The sequence below is a fragment of the Anomaloglossus baeobatrachus genome, chromosome 3 (assembly GCF_048569485.1).
Source record: "Anomaloglossus baeobatrachus isolate aAnoBae1 chromosome 3, aAnoBae1.hap1, whole genome shotgun sequence".
Lineage (NCBI taxonomy): Eukaryota > Metazoa > Chordata > Amphibia > Anura > Aromobatidae > Anomaloglossus > Anomaloglossus baeobatrachus.
In genome coordinates, this window is record NC_134355.1 from 382,689,430 (window position 1) to 382,705,490 (window position 16,061).

The 16,061-nt window shown below is 46.3% G+C and overlaps 1 protein-coding gene across 1 annotated transcript in view; it reads left to right on the forward strand.

Annotated features, from left to right (window-relative positions):
• IMPG1 (interphotoreceptor matrix proteoglycan 1) overlaps positions 1–16,061 on the forward strand; it is a 601,870-nt gene that overhangs the window by 236,185 nt on the left and 349,624 nt on the right. The gene's annotated exons all lie outside the window — the stretch shown is intronic.

Genomic DNA, 16,061 nt, shown 5'->3' on the forward strand with positions numbered 1-16,061 from the left:
GTTGATGAGGGATTGTGGTGGAGTCAGAGGCTCCTTATTCATTAAAGGGAACCAACCACCCGATTTTTGCTCTATAAACTAGAGGCAGTGCAATAATAGCTCTACGATGCTGATTAAAATGATACTTTTAGTTGAGAAATCCGAGGCTTGATTGCAGAATAATCCTTGCTAAAACCTTCAGAAATTACGGAATTTGTGCAGTGGCTTGAGCAACGGGAGGTTCTATGTAGGTCGGGCTCTCTACAATGATTCCCCCTCCAGCCTTACCTCCTTTTCTTTAGTTAAATTTCACACCATTACCGCTGTTGCACATTGGTATTGTGATGTTGCCTTCAACAAAATAGCACATCGTGATCTCCAGCACCATTTTATTGAAAACACTATGGAGACGAATATGAACGGCGGTGGGCATGCACATGTACCGCCCCGGGGCTCAACCGACTGCCGAGCCACTCGGATCCGTGCTCATCGGTGGGTGGCTCGAGCTCCTCCCGGACCCGGGGGTCACGTCGCTCTGAAGGGATGCTGGCGCTTCGTGAGGAGTGGTGTTCGGTGGGGAGGTTCACGGCCGGGGCCACAGTTGTTTGGGGGTTAAGTTCGTGACGCCACCCACGGGTTGTGGTGAGTGAGTGGGCACCACCGCTGCCATTTAATAGACTCCCGGGGACGGTGTTGTGCAGCTTGGTGTTGATCCACTCCATGGGCAGGTGTTGGTGGCCCCGGGGGCCCGATTGGGCGAGAGGTGCGGGCGGGATGGTGCGGTGCAATGCACTGCCCGAGGGCACTGGTGTACTCACTATTATAAATACACCGGAGTCTCTGGTAAACCAAAAGGATGGTGGTCGGTGCCCGCAGCCGGCTGCGTTTTGCCCCTTACTCAGGTTGGTGGTCCCCACCTTTCTACTGCACCTCTGTAGTAGAATGCTGACTTCCTTCGCTTCAGCGACGGGAGTCCGCTCACCGGCTAGTGGATGTAGGTGAGAGCCCGTTTGCCCGTGGGATCTCTATGCCTGGGCAGTGGCTTTCTATCCCCCTCGTTGGGCTGTTGCCTTCAGTCGGGACTTGGGTGGGAAAGAACCTAAGGTCCAGACTCCAATCAGTGAATTCAACTCGGTCCAGTGGCTTCTGGGCCTCGTACTGGGTCTGAGTACCTCTCCTGGTGCTCCGGTTTCCGTTTGGTTCCCCGGTTTGGTACCAGTGGGCCACTACCCTGTCCCGGTCCCTGACGGTTCCACCGGCTATCTTCCTGGCTCTTGCAGGCGGCCACCACCGTCTGTCTCCTGGCCACAGGGTATCTGGGCTCCTACCCAAATCCCTGACAGACGTTACTCCTCTCTACTCCACTTCCCTAACCAATCTGCATGTTTTTCCCGCCTCAGGCTATCCGAACTCTTTGGTGGGCATGGCGAACCACCTGGCTCCGCCCCTGGGTGTGAACATCAAGACCTGAGAGGGGTGACTCAGGGTTTTTAGGTTGGCTGCTGATACCTTTTTAGGGGCTGGTGTTTGTTCCGGGGGGCCTACCTGTGACTACCTGGCTAGTCCAGGGCGTCACACACAGATTTAATTTTCCTGATCAGCGCATGTGCTGCCATGGCTCATAGTCCTCTTCACAGTGTCCCCAGTAAAACAACACCGGAGATCGCGGTAAGCTCATTCGCTGATTACAGCATCATCTTATTAACGGCAACGTCAAAATAGCAATGCATACATGTCACCAACAGCAATGATGGCAAAGATGGGAGAAATTTAAATAAAGAAAAGAAGGTAAGCCAGAAGGAGGACAAAGTTCACAGAGTCCTACCACAATGCTCAAGTCTGTGCACAAATTACATTATTTCTGAAGGTTTTAACAAGGATTATTCTGCAATCAAAGCTTGGATTTCTCAACTGAAGGTATTATTTAACCCCTTAACAACCGAAGGCAGTAAAGTTACGTCCTACCAGTCATAGTGTTAATCCCTGCTGGCTGCTGCAGGCAGCCTGCAGTGTTCCACACACATGTCAGCTGATTTGTACAACTGACTTGTGTGCGTCGCAAGCGCAAGTGGAACCGCGTTCCACCCGTGCTTGTTAACCCCTTGAATGGCGCTGTCAAAATGTAACAGCCCCATTTAATTAGTGGTCGCGGTAAAGCTTTACTCACCAGCCGCCATCAGAAGTCACGTGACGTGATCACGTGGAGCCGATGGTTGCCATGGTAGCACAGGGTCATATGATGACTCCTGTAGCTATTATGCCTCACTCCGATTTTTACCCGGCCGAGTGCTGTGTGAGACAGGAGATGAGCATATCTGCAGGTCTCAGCTGTGTAGCTGTGATCAACAGAAATGCACAGCAATCAAACTGCTGGACCTCATAGTCCCCTAGGGGGACTAGTAAAATAAAAAAAATAAAAAAAGTAAAAAAAAAGTTTTTAAAAAATAAAAAAAAATAAAAAAGCCTAAAAGTTCAAATCACCCCCCACGCTCCCCATCGAAAATTAAAGAGTTAAAAAATTAAAAATATAGACATATTTGGTATCGCCGCATTTAGAAATGCCCGATCTATCAAAATATAAAATTAATTAATCTGATCGGTAAATGGCGCAGCAGCAAAAAAATTCCAAATGCCAAAATTGCATTTTTTGGTCGCCTCAAATTTTGCGCAAAATGCAAAAACGGATGATCAAAATGTAGCATCTGCGCAAAAATGGTACAATTAAAAACGTCAGTTAGATTCACAAAAACTAAGCCATCACTGAGCCCCAGATCCCGAAAAATGAAAATGCTACAGGTTGCAGAAAATGGCGCAAAAAATGCCTCACTTTATTTGAAGAAACTTCTGATTTTTTTAAACCCTTAGATAAAAGTAAACCTATACATGTTTGATGTCTACGAACTCGTATCAACCTGAGGCATCATACCAACACAGGAGTTTTATCATATATTGAACACGCTGAATAAAATATCCCAAAACCATCATGAAATCGCACTTTTTTTTGCAATTTTTCCGCACTTGGAATTTTTTTGTCATTTTCAGTACACTATATGGTAAAACTCATGGTTTCATTTAAAAGTACAACTCATCCAGCAAACAAATAAGCCCTTATATGGCAAGATTGACTGAAAAATATAAAAGTTACGGCTTTCGGAAGAAGGGGAGCAAAACAAAAACGGAAAATCGCCTATGGATGAAGGGGCTAAGAAGCGCACCACGCCAGAAATCTTACTCCAGTCCATGACCGAAGTAACAATTTTGACCTAAGTAATGCCACAGCTCATAATTAATTAGATTAGCTGTGGTGTCATGCACCCTTGTTCCAGACTGAGAGACACAGTTGTGAAAATGCCAAAAATCACAAAAATGTGCACAACTCCAAGTTACACCATTTCTGTCTAATCTTTTTATCTATTTTTTAATTGTAACATTATTCTAAAATCTAAATATATTTCCCATTTATTCAAATTGCCTATGAAGACCAAATCTTTTGCTTGGAATCTAGATTTCCATATCGTTAGCAATACTAGATAGTACTCAAACGACCTAATATTTTGAAGATCCTCCGTAAAAATAAAGGTGGGTAGTCTGCCATCTGCCATCACATTATCTAATATTGCCTCTATTATTCACGTTCATGTATCATATATAGTCATGATACTATATATATATATATATATATATATATCACAATCTAATGAAAAAGACCATTTCTGGCGGCAAAAGAGATAAATGCTTGAGGCTAAATTATGTAACAGTAATATTTTGTGTTTAGGGGGTCACAAATATTTGCTTTGAACCTTTAAAAATACTTTTCTATTTTTATACATTGTGGAAACATTTAGTTGCCTGGTACATATTCAGTGTACATATCTATGACCTCAAATATGCAGAGATTATATACATTGTTATATTTAGTGCAATTACTTTACTTTCCAGAATGATATTTCTTTAAATGAATCTATCCATTAGCAGCCCTTGTGCAATAAACCAGCATGGTTGTCTGAAAGTAGTTAGCATGATGAAAACATGACAGATTTAAGTCATTATCCGTTGCTTACGGAATGAATATGTGACATTTATTGCAAATAGGTTTTCAATGCCAAGCATTTAAGAGCTATAAATTGTCAGTAAGTATTGCCCCCATTATCTTAATAGTCCACGATAAAGAATTCATGTGATCACTGCATTCTTCTTACGTAAAGAAATCACTGATCATCTTTGTGGGGAGCTTTAGCATTGAAACATAATTCCAAACCTTCACTTTATTTACTTTAAGAGGATGACAAACAATAACAGTGCTGTCAATCATCATTCCCCAATGGCCGACAGTCAAATCAATCAGAGAAAACGTACAGATCAAAAGAACTAATGCACTAATGGGGAATTTTTCAAATAGGTACAATAATGTATATCTCCATAATAAGACACATATCACGTCAGCATAAAACAGGAAGGTCTCACATCTCTTATATCCAACTTTACTCAAATGTATCTGGGACCTGTAGTTTCCGAATACAACTTGAGGCGCCCGATTTTGTCAAGTTTATCTAGGCTTTTTCTGTTCATGTATCATTCAAAAACTTCCAAGCCATGTAAGTCAATTCACTGTAGATTAAATTTGGAATCAAATTTTATGGTCCAGGTGAATTTGAGCATTTTGTGATTTCATTTGCGCTACCAAAAATATAGCGACCACCTTTATACACATTGCAGAAGGTTACATCATCCATAGAAGGCTCACGTGATCTTTGACTTCATAGTACAGGCTTCTCTTACTGCCTTGACGCTATCAAATCACATGGTATAACGCAGACAGTTAGGAGAGACTATTATAACCTGTATAAAAGCCTATCCAGGAAATGCAGCAGCCTTTTTAGGGTAATATGAGATAGTGCGAGGTCATCAGAGTTCACAGCTCAGCAACAGAGATAGGAAGTGAAAGCCATAAAACTTTGGACAAATTATCCAGACATTATTATTTGTCCGGAAGAAGATAGAATTAGTAGTCTGGGGATAATAAACAGATTGTGGGGGGAAAGTGATCCAGAGGAGAAGAGCTAGTGGTAGTGGACTAGCCAGGTAGTCCCAGATAGACCCCCACACTACACCTGTCCCCCAAAAAGTGTCATCAGCCAACCTTTAAAACCTAGTCACCTCCCTCAGTGCTTGATGAACACACCAGGGGGCAGAGTCAGGCAGTTGGCCACGCTCACCGAGGAGTTCAGAGGGCCTGAGGCAGGAAACTCAGATCAGTTGTAGTCAGATTAGTGACAGGAGTGAAGGAGAGTGGAAGCAGGCCTGTGCCCAGGCCTGTGACAGTCTAACAGGTGCCGGGTTGGAGCCCGGGCACCTTTGGCTAGGAGGCAAACGGTGGCCTTAGCCTGCAGGAGCCAGGAAGACGGTTCGGCGGAACCGTGATGGACCGGGACAGGGTAGTGGCCCGCCAGTACCGACACGGGGAACCGACTCAGAAACCAGAGCACAAAAGGGGGGTACTCAGACCCTGAAACGAGGTCCAGAATCCACTGGACTGAGTTAATTAACTGATTGCGGTCTGGACTATAGGTCCTTTCTCACCCAAGTCCCGACTGAAGACAACAGCCCACCGAGGGGGATAGAAAGCCACCGCACAGGCAGAGAGATCCCACGGGCCAGCGTTTGCAGGCAAAAGGGCTCTCCTGACATCAACCATGCCGGGGAGCGGACTCCCGTCGCTAGAGCGCAGGCAGCCCAAATACACAACACGAAGCAGGAGAAAGGCCAAGACCACTGAATCGGGTGGGGAACCAGACGCAGCCGGCTGCGGGCACCGACCACCATCAACTTGGTTTACCAGAGACTTGTGTGTGTCAATAACAGTAAGTACAACAGTGCCATCCGGCCGCGCACCGCCCTGCACCGCCCAGCTACTCCCAACGGGTCCCGGGGCCATCATCCCTGCCCACGGAGGGGTTAACATCTTGCTCCACTACCATCTCTCCCGGGTGCCCCGTAACTGCAGCGGTGATGTCTACCTTTACCACATCCCGTGGGTGGCGTCACGAACTGAAGCGCGGCTCTGGCCGTGCACCTACCTAACCCCCACCAAAAGTGCCAGCATGCCCATTCAGAGCGAATTGACCCCGGGTCCGGAGGCGCTCGAGCCACCCACCAACAAACCTGGATCCGAGCGGCTCGGCTGCAGCCGAGCGCGGGGCGGTACAGTAGCAATGCTAGACACAGTGTGATTGATCAGTGATATGGTGTAGCTGGCATTTGTTCAGCAATTGAATGAAAAACACCCTAAAAAATCCATGAGATAGAAATGGATAAGGATGCCATGTGTAAGGACATAGAGTATAGATAATATAAGATAATACCAACTCTCCTGGGCAAGATAGTGTCCACTGAAATAGGGGCACAATGGAAACTCTGTACTGAATTGGGATCCAACAGATAAGTACGATATACAAAGCTTAAAAATAATACACAGATGGAGTGAAAAAATACAATGGACATCTCTGAACAATAATGACAAAGATCTAACCAAAAGATCAAATAGATTAGAGGAACACAGGGTTCAACAGAAAACTCCTGTTCTGCTACAACATAATAATTAGGTTGCATGGCAAAGAGAAAAGACCGGGGCATGCCTGTCCCACACGTATCACCACGACCTGATGTGGCTTTCTCAAGGGCTGAGTATCAATCAAATACTCTTTGTGGTGATCTTGTATATTAGCACATATTTTCTTTGCAGTATTGAGTCTAAGGGGTACTTTGCACACTACGACATCGCAGCTGCGATGTCGGTGTGGTCAAATCGAAAGTGACGCACATCCGGCGTCGTTGTCGACATCGGAGTATGTGAATCGTTTTTACAACGATTAACAAGCGCAAAAGTGTCGAAATTGTATGATCGGTGTAGTGTCAGGCATTTCCATAATGTCGCTGCAGCGAGAGGTAAGATGTTGTTCCTCGTTCCTGCGGCAGCACACATCGCTGTGTATGAAGCCGCAGGAGCAAGGAACATCTCCTTACCTGCGTCCCGGCTGCAATGAGGAATGAAGGAGGTGGGCGGGATGTTTACGTCCCGCTCATCTCCGCCCCTCTACTTCTATTGGCCGCCTGCCGTGTGACGTCGCTGTAACGCCGCACGACCCGCCCCCTTAGGAAGGAGGCGGTTCGCGGCCAGAGCGACGTCGCAGGGCAGGTAAGTGCATGTGAAGCTATAATGTTCGCTACGGCAGCTATCACAAGATATCGAATGTGTGACAGGTGCAGGGACTATCGCGCTCGGCATCGCTACAATCGGCTTGCGATGTCGTAGTGTGCAAAGTACCCCTAACACTGTGCTATCAGAGATTCCCAGTAGATGGTGCCCTCTAAATACATGTTCTCCCACTATATTGCGGTCTGCTACCAAATGTTGACTTCTGTACGTCTACCTACCTAGCATTTCTTGTGATTTCCTTTTTGGCAAGGGTTGAATAAATGGAGGAGAAAAGATTGCCAAAAGTTAAATATAGTGTTCTACAAAATGTATGGTCAAAGAAATGTGGAAATGAGTGGATTAACATAAAGAAAACATACCAGACTTAAGTATGTGGAAGCTGTTAGCAGCAGTAAAAGCACCCCGCTAACACCAACTACTGGAGCAGTAGTAGTACTAGACAAAGATCACAACTGACCTTCTTTGGCTCCAGCTATTACAAAGAGGTGAGAATATGGAGGCCGCAATGGAATATATGGTACATCACTTGTCTCAATTACAGCAGGATGGTGGCACCTCTGAAAGCCAAGCTGTCAATGTCCTGCAGAGAATGGTCTCCTGAATCATAAATGGCTAAAAGAGGTTAAGTCTTGTACCATTGTTACATTTAAAAAATGTAGACTTTCTTTCAATGAGCTTTGTTATTAAATGGGCTGTTGGTTACTATTGGGTTACCAACTGTCACAATTCCTCTGTGTGGAGCATCTTGCACACTTTATTATTATTATTATTATTATTATTATTATTATTATTATTATTATCATTTATTATTATAGCGCCATCAATTCCATGGCGCTTTACATGTGAAAGGGGTGTACATAATAGGGATAAGTACAATAATCATAAACAATACAAGACACAGACATTAACAGGAGGATAGAGGTCCCTGCCCGCGAGGGCTCACAGTCTACAAGGGATGGGTGAGGATACAGTAGGTTAGGGTAGAGCTGATTGTGCGGCGCTGTATCAGACTGAGGGTTACGGCAGGTTGTAGGCTTGTCGGAAGAGGTGGGTCTTCAGGTTCCTTTTGAAGCTTGTCAAGGTAGGTGAGAGTCTGATGTGTTGAGGCAGAGCATTCCAGAGTATGGGGGAGGCACAGGAGAAATCTTGGATGCAATGGTGGGAAGAGGAGATGAGAGGGGAGTAGAGAAGGAGGTCTTGTGAGGATCGAAGGTTACATGCAGGTAAGTACCGGAAGACTAGGTCACAGATGTAGGGAGGAGACAGGTTGTGGATGGCTTTGTATGTCATGGTTAGTGTTTTGAACGGGAGTCGTTGGGCAACGGGAAGCCAGTGAAGGGATTGGCAGAGAGGAGAGGTCGGGGAGTAGCGAGGGGACAGATGGATTACCCGGGCAGCATAGTTTAGAATAGATTGTAGGGGTGCAAGACTGTTAAAAGGGAGGCCAAAGAGCAGGAGGTTGCAATAATCCAGGCGGGAGATAATAAGGGCATGTACTAGGGTTTTTGCAGCTGCTTGGGAAAGGAATGTACGGATCCGGGAAATATTTTTGAGTTGGAGGTGGCAGGCGGTGAAGAGGGCTTGGATGTGTGGCTTGAAAGAAAGATTAGAGTCTAGGATTACTCCCAGGCAGCGAGCACGTGGCACTGCGGAAAGTGAGCAGCCATTGACATTGATGGATATGTCAGGTGGGGGGGTTGAGTGAGGAGGAGGAAAGACAATGAATTCTGTTTTGTCCATGTTCAGTTTTAGGAATTGAGCAGAGAAAAAGGATAAAATAGCAGACAGACATTGTGGGATTCTGGTTAGTAGGGAGGTGATGTCAGGTCCAGAGAGGTAGATCTGCTTATCATCAGCATAGAGATGATACTGAAAGCCGTGGGACTATATGAGCTGTCCCAGGCCAAAGGTGTAAATGGAGAACAGTAGGGGTCCAAGAACTGAACCTCGGGGGACCCCGACGGATAGGGGGCGAGATGAGGAAGTGGTGTGAGAGTGGGAGACGTTGAAAGTTTGGTTAAGTATGAAGAGATCCAGGATAGCGCCAAGTCTGTGATGCCCAGAGACGAGAGAATTTGTAGTAGAAGGGAGTGGTCTACTGTGTCAAAGCTAGAGGACAGGTCCAGGAGAAGGAGGACAGAGTAGTGTTGCTTGGCTTTTGCGGTTATTAGGTCGTTTTTTTAATCAGGGCAGTTTCAGTGGAATGATGGGGTCGGAAGCCAGATTGTAACCAGTCAAAGAGAGAGTAGGAAGAGATGTGTGAGGACAGTTCAAGATGGACATGCTGTTCCAGTAGTTTTGAGGCATAGGGGAAAAGTGATATGGGGCGATAGTTTGACACAGAGGAAGGGTCAAGGGAGGGCTTTTTGAGGATAGGTGTGATCAGGGCCGCCATCAGGGCATTCCTACTGTGCCTGGTGTAGGGAGCCCAGTGAAGAGAGGGGGCCCGGCCAGGCCCGGGATGAATACTTATCTATAGCCTAAGGCAGGACGGACCCCTTCTCTTCACCAGGCCCCAGTCACAGCAGCAGCAGAGGTTCCTGCAGTGTCGCTTCACTACCAGACATGACTAATTTGTATGCGAAGGGGCAGAGCATGCAAAATAGCCATGTGCTGTAGTGGAGGCAAGGTCAGTGGAACAGAGCAGGGCGCGCCATCGCTGAGTCGTGCAGCAGGAGGTGAGGTCATCACTCTGAGACCTCATTACACTCCGGCAACAGCGGCTGAGGTGGCGAGGACGCGGCAGCCAGCGGGAACAGGTAAGCGCTGTGAGCTGAAGATTTGCTGATCTCCGCCTGGGGCCCGCGCTGATCTCCGCTCGGGGCCTTCGCTGATCTCGTCCCGGGGCTTGCGCTGATCTCCACCCGAGGCCCACACTGATCTCTGCCCGGGGCCCACGCTGATCTCTGCCTGAGGCCCACGCTGATCTCCGCCCGGGGCCCACGCTGATCTCAATCCGGGGCCCATGCTGATCTCAATCCGGAGCCCACGCTGATCTCTGCCCGGGGCCCACGCTGATCTCCGCCCGGGGGAAGGCGGGGCGCTGATCTCTACACGGGGCCCACTGATCTCTGCTGAAGGATGGGGGGGCACTGATCTCTGCCAATGGCCGCCCGCCGACCCCATCCCCTATTTTGCTTCAGCTAGATCAGGGTTGGGGAACCTCTGGCCTGTGGTCTCCTGGCCTCTCTGCTGTGAGCCTCCTGGCCTCTCTGCTGTGACCCTCCTGGCCTCTCTATTGTGAGCCTCCCTCTGCTGTGAGCCTCCTGGCCTCTCTGCTTTGAGCCTCCTGCCTTTCTGCTGTGAGCCTCCTGACCTCTCTGTTGTGAGCCTCCTGGCCTCTCTGCTGTGAGCCTCCTGGCCTCTCTGCTGTGAGCCTTCTGGCCTCTCTGCTGTGAGACTCTCTGTTGTAAGCCTCCTGCCTCTCTGCTTTGAGCCTTCCTCTGCTGTGAGCCTCCTGCCCCTCTGCTGTGAGCCTCCTGCCTCTCTACTATAAGCCTCCTGCCTCTCTGCTGTGCGCCTCCTGGCCTCTCTGCTGTGAGCCTCTCTGCTGTGAGCCTCCTGCCTCTCTACTGTGAGCCTCCCTCTGCTGTGAGCCTCCTGCCTCTCTGCTTTGAGCCTCTCTCTGCTTTGAGCCTCCTGGTCTCTCTTCTGTGAGACTCCTGGCCTCTCTGCTGTGAGACTCCTGCCTCCCGCTGCTGTTTGCCACCCTCCCAGTGCTGTGTGCCACCCTCCCAGTGCTGTGTGCAACCCTCCCTCCAGTGCTGTCTGTGCTCCCTCAGTCCTGTTCATGTCTCCAGTTCTGTTTGTGCCCCTCTAGTGTTGTCCGTGCCACCGCCAGTACTGTCCAAACCCCAGTCCCTCCTGTGATGTATATACAGGGCCTTACAAAAGTATTCGGCCCCCTTGAATTTTTCAACCTTTTTCCACATTTCAAGCTTCAAACATAAAGATAAAAAAATTACATTTTATGGTGAAGAATCAACAACAAGTGGGACACAAATGTGAAGTTGAACAGTATTTATTGCTTATTTTAATTTTTTGTAAAAACTAAATAACTGAAAATTGGGGCGTGCAATATTATTCGTCCCCTTTACTTTCAGTGCAGCAAACTCACTCCAGAAGTTCATTGAGAATCTCTGAATGATCCAATATTGTCCTAAATGACTGATGATGATAAATGTAATCCACCTGTGTGTAATAAAGTCTCCGAATAAATGCACCTGCTCTGTGATTGTCTCAGTGTTCTGTTTAAAGCGCAGATAGCATCATGAAGACCAAGAAACACAACAGGCAGGTCCATGATACTGTTGTGGAGCAGTTTAAAGCTGGATTTGGTTACAAAAAGATTTCCACAACTTTAAACATCCCAAGGAGCACTATACAAGCGATCATATTGAAATGGAAGGAGTATCATACCACTGCAAGTCTACCAAGACCCGGCTGTCCCTCAAAACTTTCATCTCAAACAAGGAGAAGACTGGTCAGAGATGCAGCCAAGAGGCCCATGATCACTCTGGATGAACTGCGGAGATCTACAGCTGAGGTGGGAGAGTCTGTCCATAGGACAACAATCAGTCGTACACTTCAGAAATCTGGCCTTTATGGAAGAGTGGGAAGAAGAAAGTCATTTCTCAAAGATATCCATAAAAAGTGTTGCTTACAGTTTGCCACAAGCCCCCTGGGAGACACACCAAACATGTGGAAGAAGGTGCTCTGGTTAGAGGAAACCAAAATCAAACTATATGAGCACAATGCCAAAACGATATGTAACAGCAACACAGCTCATCCCCCTGAACACACCATCCCCACTGTCAAACAAGGTGGTGGCAGCATCATGGTTTGGGACTGCTTTTCTTCACAGGGACAGGGAAGAAAGATGGTTAAAATTGATGGGAAGATGGATGGAGCCAAATAAAGGACCATGCTTGAAGAAAACCTGTTGGAGTCTGTAAAAGATCTGAGACTGGGACGGAGATTTGCCTTCAAACAAGGCAATGATCCCAAACATAAAGCAAAATCTACAATGGAATGGTTCACAAATAAACGTATCCAGGTGTTAGAATGGCCAAGTCACAGTCCAGACCTGAACCCAATCGAGAATCTGTGGAAAGAGCTGAAAACTGCTGTTCAGAAACGCTCTCCATCCAACGTCACTCAGCTCCAGCTGTTTACATAGGAAGAATGAGTGAGAATTCCAGTCTCTCCATGTGCAAAACTGATAGACACATACCCCAAGCGACTTGTGCTGTAATTGCCGCAAAAGGGGGCACTACAAAGTATTACAGGGAATGAATAATATTGCATGCCCCAATTTTCAGTTATTCATTTTTTATAAAAAGTTTAAAATAAACAATACATTTTGTTCAACTTCACAATTGTGTCCCACTTGTTTTTGATTCTTCACCAGAACATTAACATGTTTATCTTTATGTTTGAAGCCTCAAATGTGGGAAAAGGTTGAAAAATTCAAGGGGGCCGAATACTTTTGCAAGGCACTGTATATACCAGAATGTGCCCAGGAGGGGGATGTATATAGCAGGAGGGGCCCAGGATGGGACATATATACCTAAATGGGTACATATATACAAAGAAAGGGACATATATTTCAGGAGGGGGACATTTTTTTTTTATATATATATATATATATATACATATATATACATTACAGATGTTTTTCCAAGAGGGGCAGTGAGACTAGGAGGTTTGAGGTGGAGGCGGAGCTGGGGTGGAGCCTGGGTGGAGTCTCAAGGGGGCCCAAACATTTTGCCAGTATGGGGCCCTGAAATTCCTAGTGGCGGCCCTGGGTGTGATTGAGGCATGTTTAAAGCATGAAGGGAATACACCAGTTGTTAGTGATAGGTTGAAGAGATGGGTTAGGGCTGGGAGGAAGACTGTGGTGAGATTGGGGATGAGGTGGGATGGGAGTGGATCAAGCAGGCAGGTTGTGGATTGTGATCTTGAGAGTAGAGTGGAAAGATGATCTGTCATGGTGGAGAAGCTGGATTTGGAGGAAGAAGGCTGAGTAGTTGTGAGGAATGGCTGTGGTGATTGTGGGCCAAAGCTTGCTCTGATGTTGTCAATCTTCTGCTTGAAGAAAGAGGCAAAGTCTTCAGCTGAGACGGGAGGAGACAGAGGTGGTGCCGGGGGACGGAGGAGACAGTTGAAAGTGTTGTTTAGGGTTGTGAAATAAAGAGCATATGAGGGATTAGAAGTAGGTTTGTTTTGCAGCAGTGAGTGCAGACTTGAAAATGGTGAGAGCTTGTTTGTATGTAACGAAGTGCTCAGTGGAATGAGACCTCTTCCATCTGCGCTCAGCAATTCTGGAAGCCTGTCTCAATTCTTTAGTCTGACTCGTGTGCCAGGGTTGTCTGTTGATTGTGCAGGTTTTGGTGTGTGTTAGGGGGGCAGCTGATTCGAGAGCTGCAGAGATGGTGGTGTTGTATAAAGTTGCAGCAGCATCTGCATTGTGTGAAAAGCAATGTCTGCAAGAGGGAAAAGAGACTGAGAAAGTGAGTGTAAGTCAAGGTGATTGAGATTTCTGCGGGGGTGTGAAAGTTTGTGGAGGGGGGTTATGTACTTGGAGAAGAGAGGGAAGACAATGTGAGTAGATTGTGGTCAGACAGGGGGAGAGGCGAGTTAGAGAGGTTAGATAGGGAACAGAGACGAGTGAAGATGAGGCCAGTGTGTGGCCATCTTTGTGAGTACCATTGTGAGGACCATTGAGTGAGGCTGAAGGAGGAAGCGAGTGTTAGAAGTTTAGAGACAGATGAGTGAGAAGTGTCAATGGGGATGTTAAAGTCACCCATGATGATGGTGGGGAAGTTGGTGGAAAGGAAATGTAGTAGCCAGGTGGTGAAATGGTCAAAAAAGGCTGGCCCCGGGGGGGCGATAAATGACAGCCAGGTGATGCTTTGCTTCACTACTGAGCCGACAGTGACAATATTCCTCTGTACAGAGCATTGTGCCCTAGGTGATGTTTTACTGCGCTTTCCTGAACTACAGAACCGGCAGTGACATGTTTCCTTTGTGCAGAGCATTTTGAATATTTGGAGCTGCTCTGCTGTGTTTCTCTGAGTACTTGCTTGCAGGTTGTTTGACAGCACAGGATTCCATGCAGGTTGTGGGAGGTGCTGATTGCCCAGGTGTTCCACCTTCCTGGTAATTGCTCTCTTTCATTACTTAGCATGCTCTCCAAGAAACTCGCCAGTTGTACTCTCTGGTTCTGCAGTTGTAGTTGTGCTTGTGTTTGTGCTTGTGGTCTGATCTAAGTTTCTTGAGCTCGGACTGTTATTTGACTCCTCTCTGCCTGCACCCTGTTTCTGTCGTTACCTCCTGGCTTTAGACCTTGGACCGCTCCTGTCTGCTCCCTGAATCTATACATACTCTACTAGAATTCTGACCCTTAGCCTGTGTCTTGACTGCGCTTCGATTTACTCCCTGTGTCATGTCATGTCCTGTTACCTGACCCCAGCTTGTCTGACTATTCTTCCGTTCTTCCGTCTATACTACCTGTAAGTAGTGATTAGCACGACATCATCTTTTTCTATGGTTAGGTTACTTTGGCATTAGACTGTGTTTGTATTCAAGAACTTGAAAGGGGTTGCATACAGTCCTAGGGGACCTCCGGGTGTTACACAAATAAGGCAAAGGCAATTGGAGGATTTGCAGTATTGCAATTGCTGCAAATTGAATTTTCGGGGATGTGCGTAATTCAAATGTCAAAAGATTTGACCACCTCTAATAATGGTTAGGTTAAAAAAAATAAGAGTCTATATGTAAATTGTTTTTTATCGACTAAGGAACACTAAATCTACAGCACATTTATGGCGAGAAAATCAGGTTGTTTATATTTTGACCCAGTAGGTAACCTATACTTTGAATGAAGTTGACTGCCGGAAAGTATACATTTCTTTTTGACACCTAAACAATTTCATACAGTATAAAGAGGCTTTTGTTGATCTATAGTCTGTTGAGCAGATAAAGGACTTGAAGCCCTTCAAAACATATTTAATCAGATTTTATTGGTAGATAAAATATTCATAAATCACAAGATTGTATTTGCTCCCATGCCAGAAGTGCCAGTGCTATAACTTTTTATGACTCTTTCCGCACAAAGGGTAATTTAAATAGAAAGAAAAAAAAGAAAATTCAGTGCATAAATGAATACATCCATCTACTTGTCTACAATTCAAAAGCAAACAGTGCTATATTTATAGATTAAAGGCGTTACTGCTTTAGCCAATCACTGATAAGAGCGGTATGTGTCACAAGACCACTGAGGTCCTCGTCATTATGAATTTATAAAAATTCCAAACTTGGAGTTTTATAAAGTCAATTAAGATAAGAGCAGCAGTAACGAGTAGACTAGATCAGCATGTTCTAACTAAACACAGATATAGGAGGCTTCGTTAATTACCCAAAAATCTCAAGCAAACTACAGATATTGGTGGGTGAGGCTTCCAACAGAAATACTATCCATGAAGGGGCACACAGATCATTGGTTAAACCTGCGGCCACACAGGAGCCCAAGAGGTAAGAGAGACCACATCCAGATCCAAAGCAGGTAGAATTGTGCATTTTGATGAGCTATTGGGCTTCAAAGGCCCCATATATTGTTCTTCCACAGGAGCCCAAGTGCTTATTGGACCCATTTCTACTCCAAATCAAGTGGGATTGTGTGTAAGGGGGTGTAAGGATAGGCGCCCAGACCTGCAAATCCACTTTGTAAGAAATGCAATGTTTGAAGTTCACATTATGGTGTAATGTGTTCATACGGCCATTGGGTGGCCACAGTGTGTAAGCTACTCCTGGGCGAGAGGGAGTTTAATAAAAGGGGAGGGGCTTAGTAAAAAAAAACTGTTGT